The sequence below is a fragment of the Sebastes fasciatus genome, chromosome 24, assembly GCF_043250625.1.
Source record: "Sebastes fasciatus isolate fSebFas1 chromosome 24, fSebFas1.pri, whole genome shotgun sequence".
In the NCBI taxonomy this organism is placed as follows: Eukaryota; Metazoa; Chordata; class Actinopteri; order Perciformes; family Sebastidae; genus Sebastes; species Sebastes fasciatus.
The window spans coordinates 11,154,607-11,177,686 of record NC_133818.1 but is presented as its reverse complement, the minus strand read 5'-3'; the positions used below and the strand labels follow the sequence as shown (position 1 = coordinate 11,177,686).

General features: G+C 42.6%; 1 protein-coding gene across 5 annotated transcripts in view; it reads right to left on the bottom strand.

The window, feature by feature from the left end:
• The window catches only part of raph1b (Ras association (RalGDS/AF-6) and pleckstrin homology domains 1b), a 41,188-nt gene extending 20,028 nt beyond the window's left edge, over positions 1 to 21,160 (bottom strand). For 4 of the 5 annotated variants that reach the window (XM_074627343.1, XM_074627346.1, XM_074627345.1 and 1 more), the window contains exons 1-2: positions 20,850 to 21,159; positions 8,381 to 8,479 (exon numbers count right to left, since the gene is read on the bottom strand). The gene's annotated coding sequence lies outside the window, so the exon portion shown is untranslated. Of the gene's footprint in view, positions 1 to 8,380; positions 8,480 to 20,849 lie in introns of all 5 variants that reach the window. The other variant, XM_074627344.1, reaches the window with a different exon arrangement.
• Between the last annotated feature and the right edge of the window lie 1,920 nt (positions 21,161 to 23,080).

Below are 23,080 nucleotides of genomic sequence, written 5' to 3'. Positions count from 1 at the left end.
GAACAAAGAGGAGTTTTCAATAGTTCCTAGTCCTAACAACCAACTCTGAGACTGCTGGGATCCTACGGAATAGTAATGCAAATTAGGTCTCAAACTGGCAAGTTTGGAGCACCCAAAGACTAGACAAGCTTCACATAGAAAGGCGTCCAGTTGGAGGCCCCTGGACTTGTCGCTGTAGGGCAAAAAAGATCCAGAAAGGAGGCGAGAAAGAGAAGGATTCAGGAAAACGGCACACAAGTATTTGGGTGCGACAGACAGAGAGTGCAACATGACATCATAGGTCAGAGTAGGTCTCCATGGCTCGCTCCTTCTTAATCCAGTTTGCATGATGGGAACAGAGAAGTGTTGTTTATTTGGTTCACATTAAACTGAATCTGGGATGGACAACTTTTACGATTCATCAGTTTTGGGCAGTTTGGGTGTTGGTAATCAAAAGAGTCTTCCTGTGTGCTCGGGCATTTATCCCAGTCGAGGGCGACAACATTGGTAATGCTTGGAGACGCCCGGATTTATATTCTGTCCTTCTCCATAAAATGCTTGTTTACTGGACTCAATTTAATGACCTTTTTGTTAAAACCGCTAATTGAATCCAAACAATCTAAAAACTGCAAGAGAAAGGAAAAACAGGTCACAATGCCAAAGCCCTTCACTGCCTGTTTCAGCGCCACCTGTTCTGTTCCCCAGTTTGACATTCAAACATGATGAATTGCTTCTAACATTTGAGTTACAAATAAAAAATCCTTTCATATTTCAATCACGCAGGAAATGGGCGGGCTGGGATGTGAGCTGTGTAAACACTATTGTGGCCAGATACTCCTGCTGCGATGACGACTGAGTGGATGTTTCCATCCAGCACTTTGAAATGGACTATTTTTGGACCGAATACTGGTGTGTGTTAGTGTTGTTATGAGGACTGTGGAGGTTAATGAAACCAAGCATCAGCCCTTTGGCTCTCATCGGAAAAAAAACCCTGTAAATAACACACAAACTTCCACATCCTCTCAAATTATCTGTACAAAAATAACTTTACGCAACTGTCTTTGACACCTCTCCTCTAAAAATATATTCTCAACACATCATATAATCCCACCAAAGGAAAAATCGAGAAGAAAGAGGACCGGAAAAGGATTGTGCACGGGGCTAGAAAACAAAACAGCATGGCAATTATAGAAACTCAGTGAACTCTTAGGAGGCATGAGGAGCACATGGAGGCTTGGCTGCAAATAGAGAGTGGGAATTCTTTAGCGGGACACAAACGCTCACACTGACAGGAGTCTCTCCGGGGGCAAGATGCAGACAAAGCTCAAACTAGTAAAACATTTAGCATACCCATGGCTAGGAATAGCTCCGGTCAATCCACCAGGCAGACCTGGCTACGACGTACGCTCCCGTTACTCTAAATGCTGCCGATTGCCTTCTGGGGAAATTGTGTGTGAGAGCATGATTTTAAGGAGAAGTGGTGTCATAATGTGAACCCAACCACTCAGTCAGTCTATTTTTAATGTCTTGTTTTTTACTTTTTACTTACTAAGGCTGCACAATTAATCGAATATTAATCGCAATTTCGGCTTCCCACAATTAAATGAACATGGTCGCCTGCGATATTGATGTTTAAAATGCGCGTTTTGCTCATAGAAAACGCTGCAGCATATCAAATCAAGCGCTTCCTAAACTAGCAGAACAGTCACCAGCCGGCGATCGAGATGTTATCTATATAACCAACGCGTTTATGATTAAATTGAGGGCATAAAATTGTTTATTTAGCCTCTTATTGTTGCTATTTTTGCTCTCAAAGTGCACCCGATTGACGCATTTAACTTTAAAATGTAGCATATTAAAATAACTTGAATATTATATGGTCATAAGTTTCCATATGTGAGAGATATATGACCAATACTCAAACACATACACCTCTCCTCTCCTCCTGACCTCCCTCCCTTCTCTCTTTTTTTCTCATGTCGACCCATCATCTGGTGCGAACGGCGCCTCTGGCCTGACAGACTGTGAATCACCTCTTACACACACACATGTGTCTGATTGTCATCATATCCTACACGGCCTATAAAATCCAGCCATAAAACACACACGGCGAAATGTGTGTCAAGATATCGTAATGACGTCCCGTGTCATAGTGAAACTGTTTAAAGGCGATACACACTTCAGATCTGGTCTAGTGATCTTGTGTGTGGCTAGACTGAACAAAGCCTTTTATTGCTGCTCTCAAATGTTTTGGTTTCACTTCATTGTAAATGTACGAGCATGAAATACTGCTTATTTCCAGGCTCAGTTTGTGGTTGTTTGCTCACTTTCCTCCCTCGCCTTGTTTCCTGGTCGACTCCCTTCATGTACAGACGTTACACCGGCAGAGGAGCAAAGGAGAGGAACAGACGTCACTGTGTCAATTATGCTTAAAAGTGGAACGAGAAAATGTGGCTAAAAGCTGTAGCTAGAGCGCAGTGCCAGTAAAAGAACTCTTTGAACGAGGGAGCGGCTAGTCGGCTACTGTCCAAAGTCAAACTGGGTGTGGTTGTCAACTGACCTGTAGCGGCCACTGATGTCGGACGCTAAAAATGACACAGCACTCTAGACTGTGTGTGTGTGCATCCTCGATGAATGAGAAATGTAGTGTAGATGAAGCCTTAAAAGGTTAAAGAAGCAAGCTCATGACAAGAAGATTACTGGTTTGAATTATAGGGAGAGGAACATACAGTATGGATGGATGGAGAATGTTGTCTTCATGCAACAAGAAACGCCTATAGCGGGGAACTTAAAGGTCCCATATTGTAAAAAGTGAGATTTTTTTCATGGCTTTTATATTATAAAGCAGGTTTAATTGCTATATAAATACTGTGAAAGTATCCAAACGAGTTATACACACAGCCCGCATTAGGAAACAAGCCATCAGGATTTCTGTCAATTTGTGATGTCACAAATCTATAATATATATAAACCATTTCACAGTTTTAAACGTAAACATTCTAAATGCGTCCCAGTTTATTTCCGGTTGCCGTGTACGTGAATGACATCATCTGACAGGAAGTAAACGTGGACTGTTGTCACTCAATTCCGTTCCAGTTCCGTTGAAATGTGCTAAAACGGAGCGTTTCAGACAGAGGGTGGATACAGGTATATTCAGATGGACAGTGTGAGAAAAACAATGTGTTTTTTGAACATTAAAGCATGTAAACATGTTCGAGTAGAAACACAAAATACAAGTATGAGCCTGAAAATGAGCATGATATGGGACCTTTAAAGCAAAAATCTACATGTATACACTCTACATTCCATAAATGGGTGATGTGTTGGAGATCTTCCTAATGAGTATTGTGCTTTATCACTTATTTTACCTCCACCTTTACACTTAAAATGAGGAAAAACAGAATGATAAATAAACACTTGCTATATACCTTGTGACTGCACTGGCTAAATGATGAGTCTACCTCACTGACATGATATTGGGATAAAAAAATACCCTTCCGTATCACGATATTATTTCAAAACATATTGCCCGACCCCTATTTCCAAAGCAAAAAATTAAAAAGAATTGTGCACCAATGTCGAGAAAATTCTGTCTTATAGAATCAAACAACAAATCATGGATACAACTTGCCACAAGTCACATAAAAGAGGAGATGGAGCATTAAGCGGAAGGAGTGATGGGGAAAGGGAGATGAGATGGGTGAGAGAGGCCAGCGAGGAAGCGGGGGGAGTGATGGAGGGAATGATGAATAGGTACAATAATGGAGGGAGGGAGCCGGCTATTAGGTTGAGAATAAAGGGGAGGCCCTGATGGCCAACGCAACGGCTTCAATGTCATTAGTCAAGCACGACCGACAGCCTGCAAGCAGAAGAGGAACTCGCATACAAACACACACACATATACGAGCTCACTGAAGCACAGCGTGACACAGTGAGACACTCTGGCTTATACAGCCAATTAGGAAGGAGGGGCAGAGAAAGGGACAGAGAGAGAGAGAGGAGAAAGATGAGGAGGATGTCAGAGGTGGACAGATGGAGATGGAGTCAGTGTGTTGGGGGGGGGGGCAGGAAACGGAGAGAGAGAGAGAGAGAGAGAGAAGGCAAAACTGAGACGAGGGAAGAGATGGGAGTGTGAAAATGCACGGTCACACTGGTGGGCGGCATCAGAGAGGCGAGCCAAAACTTCAGCTGCCCTGCATCTATTCGAGCAGCCGTTGCCATGGCAACACGCATGCACATCTCCAACGTCGACGTGCTCCGCGGACAGACATGCAGCTATCGCAATGCTTGGGCTATATCCTCAGTCATGACTAACATGTTGACGTTTCCACATGCCTGCCTGTACTGTAGCACGTCCCATCTGTTCATATGACCGCGGAGCATTCAGGGGACGTTTTGCATGGATTTCCATAATGTCCCAATACTTCTTGTTGTGGTGATAACAGAAAAAGACTCAGAGGTGGTCTGTGCCGGGGTAAAATGTCTGACTTCAATGTAAAAGCAGGCTACAAATCAAGCACAAGTGGGCATGTCTCTGTTCATGTCTTATTTGTGTGTCTCTCTCTCCCTGTTTCTGACAGTCACCCTCCCTCCCTCCCATCCTCCCTCGCACACAAACCCACCGACCGAGGATGTGTCAGCTTCCCTGCTTCCCTCCAGGGCAGCAGTCCAAATGTGAAATCAATAGTCTTGTCCCAGCCCTCGGGTGATTGGGTTACACACACACACACACACACACACACACACACACACACACACACACACACACACACACACACACACACACACACACACACACACACACACACACACACACACACACACACACACACACACACACACACACACACACACACACACACACACACACACACACACACACACACACACACACACACACACACACACACACACACACACACACACACACACACACACACACACACACACACACACACACACACACACATGCGTATAAACACACATACCGGGGCTCAGGTGGTCTGCTGCAGTGGGCTCACACACACACAGTTTTAAACATGATGCAGCACTGCAGCAGCACACAACGGAGGCTGACTGCTGAGAAGAACTGGCCAGACATTAAAAAAAAACAGACCCACTGCTCTGGTAAAGCATAAAGTAAAAAAAAAAAAAGAGCTGCAATGCTGTGAAGTAAATCCGGGGTGTTATTTCATGTGTTTGCTTTTTTGTGGAATCGAAGGCTGTTGCTTAGTAATGCTAAATGTGCAGCGTTAGAACATTAAGAACCTGCTGTAACTGATTTAGATAAATGGGTTGTGGTTGTATAAGAGGACACTGCCAAAGACTGCGTTCTGCGATTAGTGTCACTTCAGATTTCTGCAGCATTCACAGAGTTCAATTTAAGACCTTTTAAATATATAATGAAGTTTAATACCCTGTTTCACAATCACACCAGCAGGGACGATATGACCTGGAATTATTAGAATATATATATATATATATATTTATATATATATATATATATATAATAATATATATATAAAACTCCTAATGGATTTTTCATAACCCTCATTTACTCTCGATAAATAAAATCATTATGGTGCCAACAGAATTTGTTTCCTCATCCTTTAGTTGTTTGGTCTAGTGGAACAGGAGGATTACATCTGCCACCTGTTAGGGAATACAAAGCACAGTCGGTATGACACACTGCACGGGCAACACATGCCCAAACACACACACACACACACACACACACACACACACTGATGGATAACACATTCATACTGCAACAAGCCAGCCATGTGCAATGTGCAGCACCAAAGAGTAGAACGCGTACGTCCGCACACATGCCACCAGCAGCTGGGAATGTCTTCCTGTTATCGTACTATGTTTCCCATCTCCCCCTTCACCCCATAACCCCTGCAGCAGCTCGCCACAGACTTCTTGTTATCTGAATTCAAAGCAACTGTCCCAAGTGTGTTTGTGCGTCTCATCAAAAACAGACCAAAAAATGTGCCAGTCTGTTTCCTGCCACGCCACCTCAAGCATTCCTGCCGTGCCGATGTGGCCATCCTATCAATTTAGGAATGCACGCACGCACACTTCCACAAATCCCAAAGGTCTTCGCAACCTGTAGTCTTCAGGAACAGCGGCGGAGATCGTTTCAAGGACGGTCTGTTTTAAGCCTGCCCGGTGCATGAATGAAACAGTCGCCATGACAACCGCATCATAGATGACACCATGACATATTAACCACGGCCCCACATGTTCAGTGCATGTTGGAATAATATCGACAGCTGAGTGTCAAAGTTGGTAAGCGTCTCCACATGACAGCCGCCCACATGACACTGACACACACAGAGTCAGACGCCAACACACACAGCTATAAACCTCTCTGACACATAAGCATCCCGACTTCCTGGAACAGTTTAAGTCCAGGCGAGCGGGCTTCCTCCTCTCAGCCTCGGGCTCCATCACCGCTGCCGGGGTCCCAGTTTAAAACCCGGCTTCCTTCCGCATCCTCACTGCTGGGATTTTTTACACATCACAGGTTTGTTTCCCAAGAAAATAAGACAGCATGTGTCTGGGACATTCCCCCCTCATTAGTGTTTTCGAGACACTTTTAAAGACTTTGTCCAGATGTGCACTTCCCAACTGACAAGCCATGGTCTATAACTTTTAGAACATGAATAAGAACATTATATTCATTCCCCATTAGGGCTGTCGCAATAACGCAATATTGCAATACTGTCACATCCTACATGTAGCTACAAGTGCTGGACAACAACAACGGAGGAGAATTGAACAAACATAGACCGGCGGGTTCGTCCTCTCTCTCTACGTGCTTCGACCTTCCCTTCATCCAGAGCAACGACTCTACCTTGTGCTGACATTGTGATATTCCGTATCATAGCAACCAGACGCAACAAAAGCGCAGCTGAAAAAAAGAACGCTTCGCCTCATTGCCCTTCTTTGTCATTTAAAAAACAACACTATACCTAATAATAGCCTTACAATAAAGCTTATTTATACTAGGGGTGTAAGGAAATATATGAATATGGGGATATTATGTTTTGTGATACTGTATCGATTCTTAACTAACTGCGTTTACATGCCAAGATTAACTCAGTCAATACTTTATTGCATTTGCAAAGATGTGTGCCCTCTCAAAGTAGTGCTATGATGTAAAGATTTTTTACTCAAATTTGATGCATATAGTGGTGTGTTCTTTATACTGTGACAGTTTTCCTAAAATTAGATTTAAAAAAAATCACAATATATATATAGTATCGTAATATATCGCAATATATTGAATCGTAATCCCTGTATCGTCAGATTCTTGCCAATAAACAGCTCTAAAATCAGGTTAAATTAAGTAATTTTCACAAAAAGTTGCAATAATACAGCATATCGCACTGTTACGCCAATCATTACTACCGCAGGGGAAATTCCTTGCAAATGGAAAAGGCACGTCTAGGTATAAATTAAGAAAGAGTACAAGTAATAGATTCATCTTTTTACTCCTCCTGGACATCACCACTGCAAACAGACAACAACAAACTACATATCATGGAAAACAGCACCCAGTAAGCCAGTTGTTTTGCTGCTTATGCTCTGGGTCTTGTTTACTCTCTCTGCTGTTCTGCCCCGAGCTACTTATGTAAGCCATAACGCACTTTTAGGTTTGACAAAAGGCAAAAATATTAACAGGAAAAAAAAAACCTAGGTGCTGATGTGTGTGGTCGTGTGTGCATTTTCCATAAAACCAAGCCAAGACAGCACTCTAGAAAAATGACTTGGTCGGCATCCCTTGTAGAAACACAAGTGGAAATACTGAAACTCCGGGTTGCAAATTCAACGCAGATCTGTGATAGTGAGAGAGAGAATAAAGGCTCACTGTTGAGGAGCAGCTCTTTTTTGCTGCAGACCACAGCCCAGCTCGCCCTCACATGGTTCTACTTTAGTCAGGAATTATCTCCTTCGGCGAGGAAGACTCTCCCCTGACAGGATCCTCAGAGGCTTGACTCCTCTTTCATTTGGCTTTGATTTACAAGGCCCCTCTGACGGAGGCTTTAAGGGGGTGAAGCCTCCATCTCTTCCACCAGATTTACCTCTATTTACAACAAACATCCACACTGCCAACTTGGGGATTCCACTCTCTGAAAAGTGTGGAAATGACAGATGATGTGAGCACATGACACCTCATGCATGTCAATTGAGACCACCTTAAATAGAGCTTCCCTGGCAGCTTGCTACAGCGGCGACTTGTCAAAATAACAGTCTCTGTGGCATTTGTGCGAGGAAGCAGCGAAGCTTACTGGCAGCAGTGTGTTTTTCCTTTTTCCTCCGCTCTGAATTTATTACCCACAGAAAGTAGCACTGGCACCATTTACTCACTCCAGTTTACAGGAACTCTTACCTCTGAAGTGGTTTTCTCTCCTTCCTATTGAGGTTAAAGGTCAGACGAAACCACCACTCAACTCCACTCCACTCCACTCTGTGACAGGGCTTTTATCCTCTGAAAGAAAAAGGTAGAATAAAATCTATCAGATATGACTATAGTAGCAAAACACAATCTTTTGTCTCCTCATCCAAAGCCAGTGAAATGCCAAACTAAAAAGGATCCACTGTGTTTATTATTCTCACTGCACTGCAGGAGAATCCAGCCGGCAGCTAGAGGAAGGCAGACCGATTTCACTGTCACAAGAATGCAGAGGATTAACTGTGGAGTGTGCTTGAGCGAGAGACTTAACTAAGCACGGGCAAAAATGACACGCACAGCCAGAAAAGACACTTATCGCAAAGCACTGGAAAGCAATCAAGCGGCGGTTTCTCCCTTCATTATAAGCCGTCTTCATCATTACGGCGAGATTAAGAGTGTGACATTTGAGCTCGCGGAGGCCCCTTCTTCATTTGACTGCGAAGCCTCTCAGACCCACACACGCTGCCGACTTAATAAGCATGGCAACCACTGCAGGGCTAATCATTTCATGAGTCAGAAGCAGAAACCTTGTCAAAACTTACTATCGACCGTGAGTCATCAGTCTCCGCCGGGTGTCAACAACGCTGACCGAGCGTTAAACATTATAACGAATAAGTGCTGACTCATACCAGCCTCACCTTATTCCATCTAAAACAATCTGGATGCTGAATCATAGTCTGCTCTCGGAATATAAAGGCACACAGCCTGATGGGTTGGAGGTTACAACATGCTGAGCTGGCGAGGAAATATCAATGCTATGATTTGGTGAGTGTGTATTCACTGTGTGTGTGTGTGTAGGCAGCTGATGTTGTGGCTGCCTACTAGGAAGCTATTCCCGCTGGCTTCAGCTGTTCTTTCGTTTTTCGACACACCAACTGTTGTTCAGCCGCAGCATGTGGCCCTTCGCTTAGCGGAAAAAATGTGTGTTTTCACAGCAAACAGACTCCTCGTAACAGGGAGAGAGAAGAGTATGACTTTGTCTGTGCACGTCATCCATATATATGTGTGTCAAAAACACACAATTGCCTTCTCAGATTACAGTTCGCCGCCCCCCACCCCCATCTCTGTGGCGTAATTTGCACACAGTTAACGTGTGATATCACTCAGTCAACACAAGGCCATTGAACAGGTGTGGCAGTGACACATGGATGTACGCAGCTGCAGGGGGAACACAGTCGCTCCAGTCACAACAGCACAGGCAGCTGCTCCCAATGCCGGAGACAAAGGGCGGGGCCTGCGGCACATGCACAGATGGACATCATCGTTGCGATCGAAAAAAAAGCAATGGTTGTAGAAAGATCAAGAGGACAATTTTTTAATATTAAAAAGACTCAAATCTATAAAATCCAGACATGACGTACATTTTCCACTTTAAAGGTACAGTGTGTAACATTTCGGTGGATCTATTAGCAGAAATGGAATATGAAAAGTTTTCATTAGTGTATAATCATGTGAAACTAAGATGTTTTCGTTAGCTCAGAATGAGCCCTTCAGATCTACGTAGGGAGCGGGTCCTCTTCACGGAGTCTGCCATGTTTCTACAGTAGCCCAGAAAGGACAAACCAAACACTTCCTCTAGAGAGAGCCTTTCACATTTTTACGTTAACTGAAGGCCCCCGTAGTTCTCCGTCACGCTTGTGAAACTGCGGTAACGTGAACCACAGAGTGCAAAACCGTGGTATCGCCGGCCGCCGTCTGACTTCTGTTGCTGCTAAAGTAGTGTTATTATGGTATGGACGGCCACTGAGCGAGGCGAACGGCGTTACCAGTATTTCCACTCGGCGGCTCACGTTACCGCAGTCTTGGAAAGGGAGGAGTGCGCGGAGGGGTTGGTTGCAATCTGCAACCACACCACTAGATGCTGCCGAATCCTACACACTGCACCTTTAAGATTCTCATCTAAATTCTATAATAAAAATGGCAGATGTTTGCACCATTAACTTGATGTATTTGTTCATGTATCACCTGAAACATACTTGATTGAATGAATCGAGCAAGGATTGGGTCAACAAAACACAACAATGCTGCGAGCCAATACTTGCTTATTCGGATATCTCTATCTTTTTCCAGCAGCACCATTACAGTACTGGCACACAACTTGAATGGGTATAAGAATTGAATTTATCTATGGAGCCTGTGCATTAAGCTATATATAGAGCAAGATGCCCTGGAAACACTATCTTCCCTTATGACTGAATGCTGAGGCGACTCCTATGAAAACACACAACTGCCCCAAAAGGTACCCTGTGTATCGCTGCCCTTACAACAGTTTGACTTTTTATGTGGCCTAGATTGTCGCCCCACTTCAACAACAGACCAAGTGGAAACACAGAGTCCTATGTAGTGGACACAGGTGTGTCCTTGTCCACCCACACTTCCCTCACATTAACAGTAATCCACTGGGGCAGCTCATTTCCTGTCCGGGCAGGAAGTGGGAAGGAGGGCAGGGCACTGAGCGAGCAGGGGTGATGATGATGTCACAGCAGGAAAAGAAAGACGGGACTGTTGTCGGGGGAAGTACAGCAAAATGAGTAAGCAGGCAGAGCTAAACGCTCGGTACAGTGCATGTCGGTACTGTCAAATCCCAAATATGACTATAAGAAATACTTCCTTTAGCGTGATAGACTAGTCATCCATAGAACGACACGTGCTGTAATAAGGGTTTTTACATGACCACATAACAGACTGGTCCCCAGCTGACATTAAAGAACGGCAGAAATGACACACACGCCACTGCACAGCGTCTCTCACGATGACACACCACATTAACTGGTGCACATTATGCCCCTTAGGCACATTAAAGGGAGCATACAGCCCTCATACTGAACTTCAGTTGTGTTAGTCATTCACAAGAATTCCCATTTTTGGAAAGATTATACTGTGATCATCCAATAAACACCATCAGAAAAAGCTGTGCTTTACAAAATAAACTGTATTTGTGTCATCAGACCATAATAAATGGACTTGGTATCGACCATATGTGACCAATCCACATGTTATGAGTCATTCTACAACAATATAATTAACATAAATGATAGCCAAAACAACTAAAGTAAGGCACCAGGTTGAAAAAATAAAGTATTTTTTTCCTTTAGGCTTTGGCACACCAACACATTAAAGGAAAATTCTCATATTTTTCTCTGACACAAGCACTTGAAATTATCCATGGAAGGTTTTTGTACAAATTTTAAGATGTTGTTGTGTCATTTCAATACGTACATGATTGTGTATACAACATGCACTAATTTCCATAGCTATCTTTTTTATATCTTTGTCACACTTGGGAAGGAAAAACTGGTTTACAGGTCTGCAAATATCCTGGTAATTAGTTGATAATTAGCAAGTAACCTATTTGAAATTACTGCCAAATTACTCCAATATTTACCTCAAAATGTATCGAAAAATATTTTATTATAAACATTATTTCATAATTATATTCCGCTATTTCCCAATAGCTGGTAATTATTTAATACATTTCCAGGAAAATAATACAAAGTTAATTGATATGCTTTATTTCCACGTCTGCTGATAAATAGATAATAATTAGCAAATAACTTATTTGAGATTTCTTAAAAAAAAACTCCCTGAGTCATGACATTAGCTACCAGGTTACATTTGTGTAGACAATAAGTCACACAAGGGTGAGATTTGTGACTGATCAGAAGTGTCTTCTATCCATATATATGTTATTTTAGCATATAATCATTAAATAATATTTATAATAAAGTCATTTTCAATGCAATTTTAGGTAATTATTAGTATTATTTGGCAGTAATTCCAAAGAAATTTCAAATTACTTGCCAATTATCACCTAATTACTGTGAAATTTGCCGACCTGTAACATGAAGTGTTACCAAAAACTACCTTGATATAAATAAAACAGGAATAGTTTACATTAGAATACAAATCCAGTACAACACCACCAACAACTATAGCCTTAAATATATTACTACACAGTTGAATTAACACATCTCTTAACATCATCTTGCAGGGCAGTGGGGGTGGATTGCATTAAATGGAATATATGTAATGTCGTGAGATAATAAAACTACTCACAATTGGATTATAATAAACCATAACCATTTTATAAACAGAGGAGGAAGTCTGTTCTGAACCATTCCCACACAAAAAACAGCATGTCGTAGTGACGCAACAGATTAATGATTAAAGATGCATTCCACTCATTCTTGCGTTGCGTGATAAGATCTGGAAATCTGAAAGTCCATTCACAACACAAAATAGATATACTCCCCTAAATCACTAATGATCTGTATAACAACGGCTGGAGCCAGAGGGATTTATTGATCAGCAACGCCCAACAAGCATCTTAATCTGCTTTCAGAACAAGATATGGCCTCAGCAGTGACCCTGAGCGGTCCGGTAAGGGCATTGAGGTAAACCATCAGTCGGCTGATTGATGGTTCGCTACAAAGCCGATCCTCGCTGGGAAGGTGCATTAGTATTGATCAGCGTATTGCTTTTATACCGAGTCAAGTGCAACTCAAAAAGCTTCTATCGTTGCGTCCCTCAAATGCCAGCTGGTGAATACTGGATTATTCAGTTTAAGTGGCTTCATCACTGATAAATATTAACACAACTACTCATGTGGGTACTCACAGCCCCTCTTGGTCACATGACAAGCGAGTCTCTGTACCGAGGCTACGCAAACACTTTACCCCACGGTGAAAGCGTTATTGAACTGTCATTACAGACTGCTTTTTGCTATTCCCACTCGCACACACAGTGATGTCTGGTTGCGATTACAAGGAGCTGATCTCCTCTCCTCAGTGGGATTCTCCACGGTCCGTGCAGGCGAAGCGCTCCGCTGTGGAAGAGAAAAAAAAACCACACATGGTGGGAATTATGGAATAACGCTGCGTCAGGAATGTTCCCACGATGGCCAGTGGGATCTGATGGAGGTCCCACTTGGTTGGCTCGCTGCCAGCGGGGTTTATGGGTAATGGTAACACACACATACGGGGTTACATGAGCAAATGCCTCTTGTGTTAGTCTACACTTGCTCCTCTTGTGTTGGATCTAAATAGTCTCAAAACTCATTATTAGCACAGCTTGCTCACAGCTGATCAGGTTAAAGACAGACTTCTCATTTACACCGTTTCATTCCAACAGCAGTGAAAGGTGAGGGGTCAAGCCGACTGGCCTCGAATATGCCACTGACCCTCCGCATAGCCTCAAAGCCGGTCATGGTGCCAAACTCGGTGGCAGATCTGGATCCAGTCCCCGAGGAGAGTTGCCCGTGTGGCACGTGGGGGCCGAAATAATCAGGAATCACTAGAGAGTGAAGATCAGCGGAGCAGAGAGAGATTAGCAAGCTACTCAGCCACTAACTTAACCCAGAGACTCATTCAATAGAGGCTCACTCGCTGGAGCTGCCAGGGTATTAGTCAATGAGATTTGGCAAGAGGCAGCACACACAAGCACACACCAACAGAGTGCTATTTTGTGAGATTAAGGCCTGCAGGTTTGAGTGACTGTCAAGGGATTCTCTCGCAAAATCCGATTCTACCGCGGCTGTTTTCACTTCTCTGCGTTGTAGGTCACTGACTGAAACTGGAGATTCCTTCAGTGTCCTACATGGGTGTAAAAGGAAAAAACGGAGCAGCCTGCCAACAGGCTGTACAGTAAATGCACTCGCTTGAAAAAAAAAATAAAGTGTGACTTCCAGACTTTGGCAGAGGAAAACGAAGGATGACCTCAGTGTTTCCAAGCCGTCGTATTTCACATGACATCAGCTGTACCGAAGAACATTTTACTGGCTCTCATGAACCTCTCCTGTCCTTTATACTTCTTTCCTCTTACATTCTTTCACCATCTTCCTCACAGGTGTTCTTCCAGCTCGGTCGTGGAGTCGCTGGTGACTTGGCGATGTGCGGCGACCCTTGTGGCTCTTGCGAACGGGCGACGTGACAAGGGCGGGCTGCTTTCCAACCCCCTTCTCCCTGAGGTTTCACCGCACGCCGAAGCACCGCCTGGATAGTGTAGCTATACTTCTAACAGACATGAGCTGAGAGTAACTTTCATGATTATGGGTGCGGGTGTAGTTAAAGTCTGAGAGGGGGGGAAAAGTAGGCTGCAGTGCATATTTAATGGAAAAACACGCCATTACAGCTCCAGTTTGTGGGTGTACTGCTAGTTCGTGGCTTGAACTGAACACAGAAACACTTGAAACAGTTGGAACATTTAAATAATGTAGCCTGTTTTTCACTTCAGTGTAGCAGAATCCCCACGATTACTACAATTTGGAAAGATGACGACGACTTAAAATCCAGCGCACGCTCACGTCTGGAATCTATTTTCTCTGCGTGGCAAGATACAGTTTGTTCCAGTGATTCAGGCTTCTGTAACCACACACAAACATGACACCCCCACACAATGTGATGCTAACCTAAGGACACTATAATCACTGTAACCGGAGCCTCCGACTTTCTCCGATAGTCTTATAATGCTGCAATTGTTGGTGTGGAGTGGCATATGAAGCTGAATCCTCGGCGGATTTGACAGGAATGTAACCCGGAGGTCAATGATTAGGAAGCAACTGTACAAGCATAAACACTTTTGGGCCAGGCATTTCACATGGGGGTGAGGGAAAACAGTGCAGCTCACTTTGCTCGCATCTGTGTTTGGGTGATGGACTGTAGACGGCAAAAAAGGGCCAAACAAACACCATCAATCCTTCCGCGTAAACACACAGACACGCATTATCTGCTGTTATGGTTTCATGAGAACTAGCTGAACTCCAAAAGAGACGACACAGGAAGTGGCCGTGCTTATGTTTATCCCAGGCTATACATGGATGTATTGAGAGGACTGGATACAGCGTTGGGAAGCGGGGGCCCCCGTTCATTCCTATGAAAGTTGCTCAGTGGCGCATGATGCCAATGGCATCGCGTGACGGACACGGAAGTTGTAGTACCGCCGTTTGGCCACTACGAAAATTGGCATCAAGGACCGGCGCTCTTCTTGGAGGCTTTAACACTACTGCATGATCTGCTGCTGGTCATTTAATTCAATTAGGGATGCAAACATGTGAGAGAAAGCAATACGGAGAGTAGGGAATAAATCCACTTCCTCTTTCCAAATCTACGTCTCGCACCAGACAGATCATACATCACCCAGTCGATAATGCATATTTTTTTATACAGCGGCTAAACAGCACATATAGTATATATCCTCTGTGTTAGCACTTTGCATGCTCTCACTCTCTACAGAAGCACTCCTGTTTGCCTTAAGCATTTTCTCCATGTCAAAGACCCATTATCCGTGGCCCGGGCTCAATCCGCACAGACAGGCCGCCACCATCCATCAAGCCGTCCCGTGACTGTTGTGGTGCAGCTTTAACTGGACTTTGTGGTGGATTACATACATGTATGTAAGGCAGGTGGGGTAGAGAGAGAAACATGATACCGTAAATCACCGTCTACCGTCTACTCGCTGATACCTGACGCGACTGCTGGATGCTCTAGCTGACAATTCCCACTGGGATGAGATTCCCTTTTCCAACCTTGGATGCTAAGATCAATTTCAGGGTGATTATTACTTCACTTGAAGACAGGTGTGCAAAAAAACACAGCACCTCAAGGCTTTGTGGCGGTCACAGGTGTTGACTGCATGTGATAGAGAGCAACAATCAAGACCCATTTCCTGTCACGTGCACTTTTAAGTTGACAAAGACTGACCCCCCCCTTGCAACAGTGAATGGAACAGACCATCTGTGATACAGTAGAGGAGGAGGAGGGAGTCGTCGTCAGCAGCCCGGCAGTGAGAATGAGCCACCTGCCATTGTCAAAGTCACACTGATTAATAGCTGCCTAAGCTGCTTAAACACACCGGACAGTGAAAGGGGAAGCACACAAAAGGGACAACTAATGAAAGAACAATACTGTATCATAGCAGATCAGATCAAATGTAGGAAAATAGGTCATGGAAGAAGTGGTGTGGAGATAAAGAATTCATCTTAAAAGAAGCAGAGGTATCAGTTTCTCCAAGCTTCAGTAGACCAGAATGCAATGCAGCCACAACAAGCCATGTTGTGACGTGAGTCAGGGTGTGCAACTATCACTTTTTGTCCAATTGAAAACTCACTCGCCGTCTACAGATTATAACTCTAAACTAGACGCAACAAGTGCAGGTTCGTTCTCTGATGGTTGTTTAAAGGTATTCTGGGAAATGTAGGACGGTAGACAATGCTGTTTGCGGGAAAATGACAACAATTCATCATAAAATTACACCTGGAACACACTGAAAAATTGTCAATGAATAATATTCAGCGATTTAAAAAGTATCTAAAAGTGGACTTTTCCTTTAAGAGTGTAAATCCCACCAGGACTGACCCTGTACTAAAAATGTATACGCCCAAATGGCACAGATATGAAAACGAACACGGCAAAGACATCCAGTCGTAGTTCAATCTTTTGTATCTCTAGGTGTCTTTATATACCGGTGTGTGTGTGCGCTTGAGTGCACCTGCTGAGCGAGGACCCAGATCATGAGAGGAGGGTGCCCTCCTTCTGCCTCCTCCGATCAGCGGTGCAGCCGGAGAGTCGAGGCTGCATTGTCCATACATCGTATTTAGCACAGGAGGACGATATGACACACTTTAATCTCCACATTACACAGTAAAAGTGCATGTTTTTTATCATTCTCCACAACCTTATCCTTACTATTCACCTTGTCGGGGAAAAAAAACAGAAATCAATCATCACAAAAGGATCTCAAACAATTAATTTCCTGCCACAGAGGGCATTGATAAAAGTCAGTAAGCATGCATGAAAAGGCCAACAGGAAGAGCGGCTCACTATCTGGAACAGTGGAGGTTTTCGCAGGCTACAGGGCGGCCTGGTTAGCCATTTGTCTTTGTTTCCAAATGGCAGGGGCAGCTGCCACCAAAAGGTCAGCAAAATGTTACCAGAACAAGGCCCTATAGAGGCCGGGACCACGCGCCTGTGACAAGAGAGAGAGAGGGGGGGGGACACACCCAGGTGGAATAACTTTCTCTCTCACAACACACCCGTAATGTGGCATCTTGTTTGGCATCACGGAGCTGCAGCTGGTGGCCTTTTTTGCAGTTTATTCACAACCCAAGTAGCTCCTATCAGTGCAAATATCAGGTTACCCTCTCGCCTCCGGGTCTCCATCGGGGGGTGTGTTGAAGGCTGCGTTTGAAGTGCCATCCTCCTTTACCCACCTACACCCCCCCCCCCCTCGGCTGTAACACAACCTTGGTAAACTTACACCAAGCGCCATCGCCACCCCCCAACCATCGTCTGGAGCTTTTGTGCAGAGCTATGTTATGCCCAGGGACATAGGTTGGATGGATGGATGGGCGGAGGTCAGACATGGTTCTTGCGACTCGCACGACAGAGCCAGTAAAAACGCTGACAGACAAATCTCTCTTCTCTAACGGTCTCGTGGGATCATCTCTCAAGCCCAAAATTTATTTGACGACTGTTTTTCTCATCTAATCAACGACGTCCCGAGGAAATCAAGCGTACACACAAAAAAAAAAAAAAAAAACGATGAAAGGCAGCAGGGAGAAAAACAGAAAGGCTTTTTTTTTTTTCTTCCACTTCTTCTGGCAAAACAAGACAGAGTGGATGAATGAGAAAACCATGTTTCTGGTTATGTATTTTGAGCTCTTCCAAAATACTCTTTCTCTCTCCCTCTAGGTTCTCCTTTCAATAGTCTGGAGAAAGAAAGCTGAAAGAATTCCTTACATGTGCTTTTAAACAGGAGCAGTGAAAATGACACGCTCTCTTCTAACATGTGTTTTACCTCTGCGGCTGGAAATTTAATCCATGACTGAGCTTTTTATGACTGCGCTGTATGCCATACTCACTTCAGGACTATTAAATCCACTGAGGAAATGTCTTGTATGATCTTACTACATGATGTCAACTGTTACTGTTTTTGCACCAACGCCACCAGAACAAAATCTCGTTCTTGGCGTATAGAAATCATGAACTTGTTGAACTTAAATTATTTGCTAAGACTGAAAAAGTTGCATCTAAGACTAAAAACATATTTTCAAACCCTCCACTTTACCAGCTGATAATAAAAGTTCATTCATAATGGGACACAGGAAACAGACACAATAACAAGACCCAAAGGAACACAAAGAAAAATCACTGGGTTTTCCAGATGTCCTTGTGTCATCACTCAATTTCTGTCCTCCTCTGTGTCCCTGACAAGACAGTAAGTGACATCTGACTCCCGCTATGTTAAAAAAAAAACAAGCTTAAAGGCATCTGCCTTGAGGGGAAGCAACCAGAAGGCCAGTAGTTATTTTCATCCCATTAACTTGCACTGTAAGCGAATGGGTTTCATTGTCCCTGCACTGTCTCCATGCCTAGAATAATGTGCTTCTAGTCTACTGCTTTGTGGATGCAAATCAAGCGTGCCTTTAGGACACAGACGGCCTATTATAATGCCACCGAGGGGAATAAAGGCAGGGCCAAGTGGCTTCTTAGTGGCTCTTTTTGTGTGTTTGTTTTGTGTATTCACCCCTGAATAGAAGAGATACAGTTAAAAAAAAAACTGTCCTCGCCTGGCCTTGGTAGTGTAAATAACACACACCCAGTATGTTTACTGGGTGAAAACCTGGGCCCATATGGTAGCCAGCCAGGCAGTGGCATGGCAAAATGACCTTTGAACCCCACTGTCAATGAAGGGTCATTATCTTGCCAGTGTGACTGCAAGCAAAGTCGGAGACTTGAGAGGGAAACATAGCTTGGTTATTCTTCTTTCTGGCTAAGCTAAGCATTAAATTGATGATAGCCACTGGTCAACATGTTATCCAGTCTGGTGCCCGGTGTTTCGGTTTAATGAGTGACCGTGTTAACTGGTGACTTTCAGCTAAATGTGTTCTCGTAGTAACTTACGTAAATGGTTGACGTAGATAATAAAACACACCTAAGTATGTATTTAAAATTGATTAAGGTAAAATTGAAGGATTGATCCATTATAACTTTCTTCACCATCTTTCACACCACAGAGATTGCATAAATATAGACCTGAGATATCAAATAAACTGGGGGGAAAAAGAAGTTCGGAAACTTGTGTTTGGTGGATTATTTCTCTGTTGTTACAATGCTAATGGTCATTGTATTTTACATGGTTGGAAAGCCTGTTTATTTACCTTTACAATGATGTCAAACTTGTAAGGATCATGCATTTGTGGGATGAGCAGCACAGCTGATTATGTGGGTAGCGCCCAAGAAAAATTTGCCAAAATGCTCTGCCAATGGTAAACAGTGTATTCTCCTGTTGGTATTGACTCTTGTTTTGAGTTGCTGCTGTGCTGCTCATCCCACAAATGCATGATCCTTACAAGTTGGACATCATTGTGAAGGTAAATAAACAGGCTTTCCAACAATGTCAAATACAATGCCAATTAGCATTTTAAGAAAAGAGAAATAATCCACCAAAACACAAATTTCCAAACTTTTCCCCCCCAGTTTATATCCTTTTTAATTCAATTGATAGTTAACTAGCCTATACTCCTTCTGGTTCTTTTTCAGTTTGTATGTGGGTGGGTTAGGGAGGGAATTTGGAGCCATGTTTGTGTTTTGTATGTTTTGTATATTTGGTTAACTAAAAAAAATTGAAAATAAAATAATCTAAAAAAAAAGAGTCAAATTGAAGGCTTTTATGAGGACACCTATGTTGTGTTCCTGGCTGAGAGTCACCAGATAACACGGTCACTTGTTAAACCGAAACACCGGCCCGGTGGCCACAGCAGCCAACAAAGGGAATTAAAACACCATCTGCAGTGAAGGGAGGCAGCTCATAATGAGTTCAACACCAGCCACACTAACATTACATTTATTGCACAGGTTATTCTAAATACATAAAATGCAGTGTTTCAGCTAGATAGAAACATTAGAGCGACAAAAACCATCGGCCATTATGACCAGAAGCTGTATAGCCTCGAACAGGGTGGAGGCTAGACATCCTCTAGATGCAGGGGAGGAAAATTAGGTTGATTATAAATAGAGTGCAAATGGCTCATCTTTTGGCAACCATCAACTACAACAATAACAATAGACTCAATTGCCTCTCCCATTATAAACTGCGGCTCTTTTCCCAGTCGGCCCTGCACGCCCTTTCTCCCCAACATAGGGATTGTTCAATGGCCGCATAGGGGGCACTCAAATAAAACAACCCCCCCATTCATTCAAACACACACTTATTCTAACACATTCATAATGTATTGCTTCTTAATACCTTGCAAAAGTATGGTAAACATAACAGCATAGGTCTCCTTTACAGAGGACACAAGCTAGGATGAATATTTGTTATTTATTTATGACATTTTTATTCTCTGAGTTTATTCTAGGGAGAGAAAATATTAAAATATGACTGGGTATTAAAAAGAAAATGCACTTACAGTTAAACAGGATTCACAAAGAGGCTCCTCTCCTCTCCTCTCCCGAGCAAATATCCCTCAGGGTGGAAAAAAGAAGGAAAAACTCCCCGATATGATAAGCCCTATGTGTAATTTTCTCTTTTTAAAAGGTGAATTTAGTTTAAAAATTTAGAAAATTTACATCTAAAAGTTTAAAATAGCCCGTTATCCTCATGTTTTTCCTCACGTTACCTCGTCTCTACATACTCAATCCCATTCCCTTTTCCTCTATTCTTCTCTCTCTCTGCCGGAGCTGCTGAGGAGGAGACACGCTGCGCGTCTACGTCATTTCCGGTCCAGCCCAGAACCACAACGCTGCCTTCATGGACCGTCGGAAATATCTTATATTAGAGTTCATCGCAGAGAAGTTGAGAGCTGAATTGTAGATATGAGCACAGATACATTGAGGTGTTACACGAGTTGACCTATTGACATATTTTAGCACAGATATTCTGATGATTAATTGGCAAAAAAAAGAAATATGCACATGAAAGTAGGAGTTTTGGAGGAACAGTGAAGGCAGCATCAGTTTCCAGTAGCTATTCCCACTAGTCAGTGGCAGTACACCATAATAACAATAATAATCATAAATTGATCATATGTATATGTGTTTTTGTATGTGTATGTATGTATATATGTATGCAGTATATATATGTATATATAAATAGATTTAATTTAATTTTATTGGTTAAAATTTTTTTTTTTTTTACTTGTGTATATTCTTTTTACTTATTTGTATATAATGTGTTTTTCCTGTATCTATACTGGCTTATTTTATATTAATATTAGGGTTGTTAAGTTTCTTTGTACCGAGAATGTTATTATTGGGGACGTTTGTGAATGTTTGTTTTGTTGTTTCAAAATGAACAAAAAAACAATAAATATAATATTGGAAAAAAAACAAAAAACAAAAACCCCAATAATAATCATAATAATAAGAATATTTACAAGCTATATATATATATATATATATATATATATATAAAAGAAATCAAGGTAAAATATGTTAAAATATATATAGTAAAATGGGTTCCTTCACATTTAACCACACTGCATGGGGTTCTTGCTGATGCTCTCCTAAAGCCACCACCGCCAGACAACAGGGATTTGTTCCAGATTAGGAGATTTACAAAATGGAAAAATGAATAAAAAGAAAGAAATCAAGGTAAAATATGTAAAAGTATATATAATAAGATGGGTGCATCCACATTAAACCACACTGGAGCTCTGCGGGGGTTCTTGCTGATGCTCTCCTAAAGCCACCACCACCAGACAAAAGGGACTTGTTCCAGATTAGGAGATTATTGCGTGTTATCCATATGGACACATGGCATTACTAGCCCGTCAATCCCCCATCATCCATTTTTCTGAGTCAGAATTACAGACAACATTTTAGAAATGCTATAATCCCCATTTCACAATCCCATGAATCTGTCACCATGTGTTTGTCACACAAAGTACATTTTTATGGTCTCTAATCCCAACTCTGGGCAGTTAAACCTATATAAAAAGGGGACAGGCATTGAGGCAAAGTAATATATTGCTGCAATTAATACAATATTATATATGAACAGCTATTTTCCTGGCTTGTATTAGATGAAAACTGTCAAAAACAAATGCTTTGTCGCTATCTAGTGGACACAGAAATATACTGCACTTTGAACTTAACCCCATTTTGTGCACACAACCATGGGTTTTTAAATCAAAGAACCTTCTCTTATAGCTGGTATTATACATTTTTTTCCTCACAGATATATGTTAACTGTGCCAGTGTCTGTACATGTGCCTTACCAATGTCCCATACAGTAAAGAGAGACAGTTTGTTGTTCACTTTTCTTTTCCTGACAGTCTTTTTTGTGAGGTATTGACACACACAAATGTCAGTTCAAACCTGTTTGGTGCTTCTCATAGTGTTCAGTAAACCAGTACACATGGTACACTGGGTCATTGCACTTTCGGTCACTCACTCCACCTCCAACTGTGGCTGCAACACACAACTACACGTATATAATATACACACTTTTTATAAAAGCCCAAATTTGGTGACCTCTGGTACATTCTACTGCTACTATTGCATCATATACACTGATCTTAATTATTATGTATTTTAATGAGTTTGCCTGCCTGATTGTAAACATGTAGCTAGTGAATTATTGTAAAGGCTTCTCGTGCATTTTAGCCCACAGTCTGTAATAGTTATTAATATTTAAAAC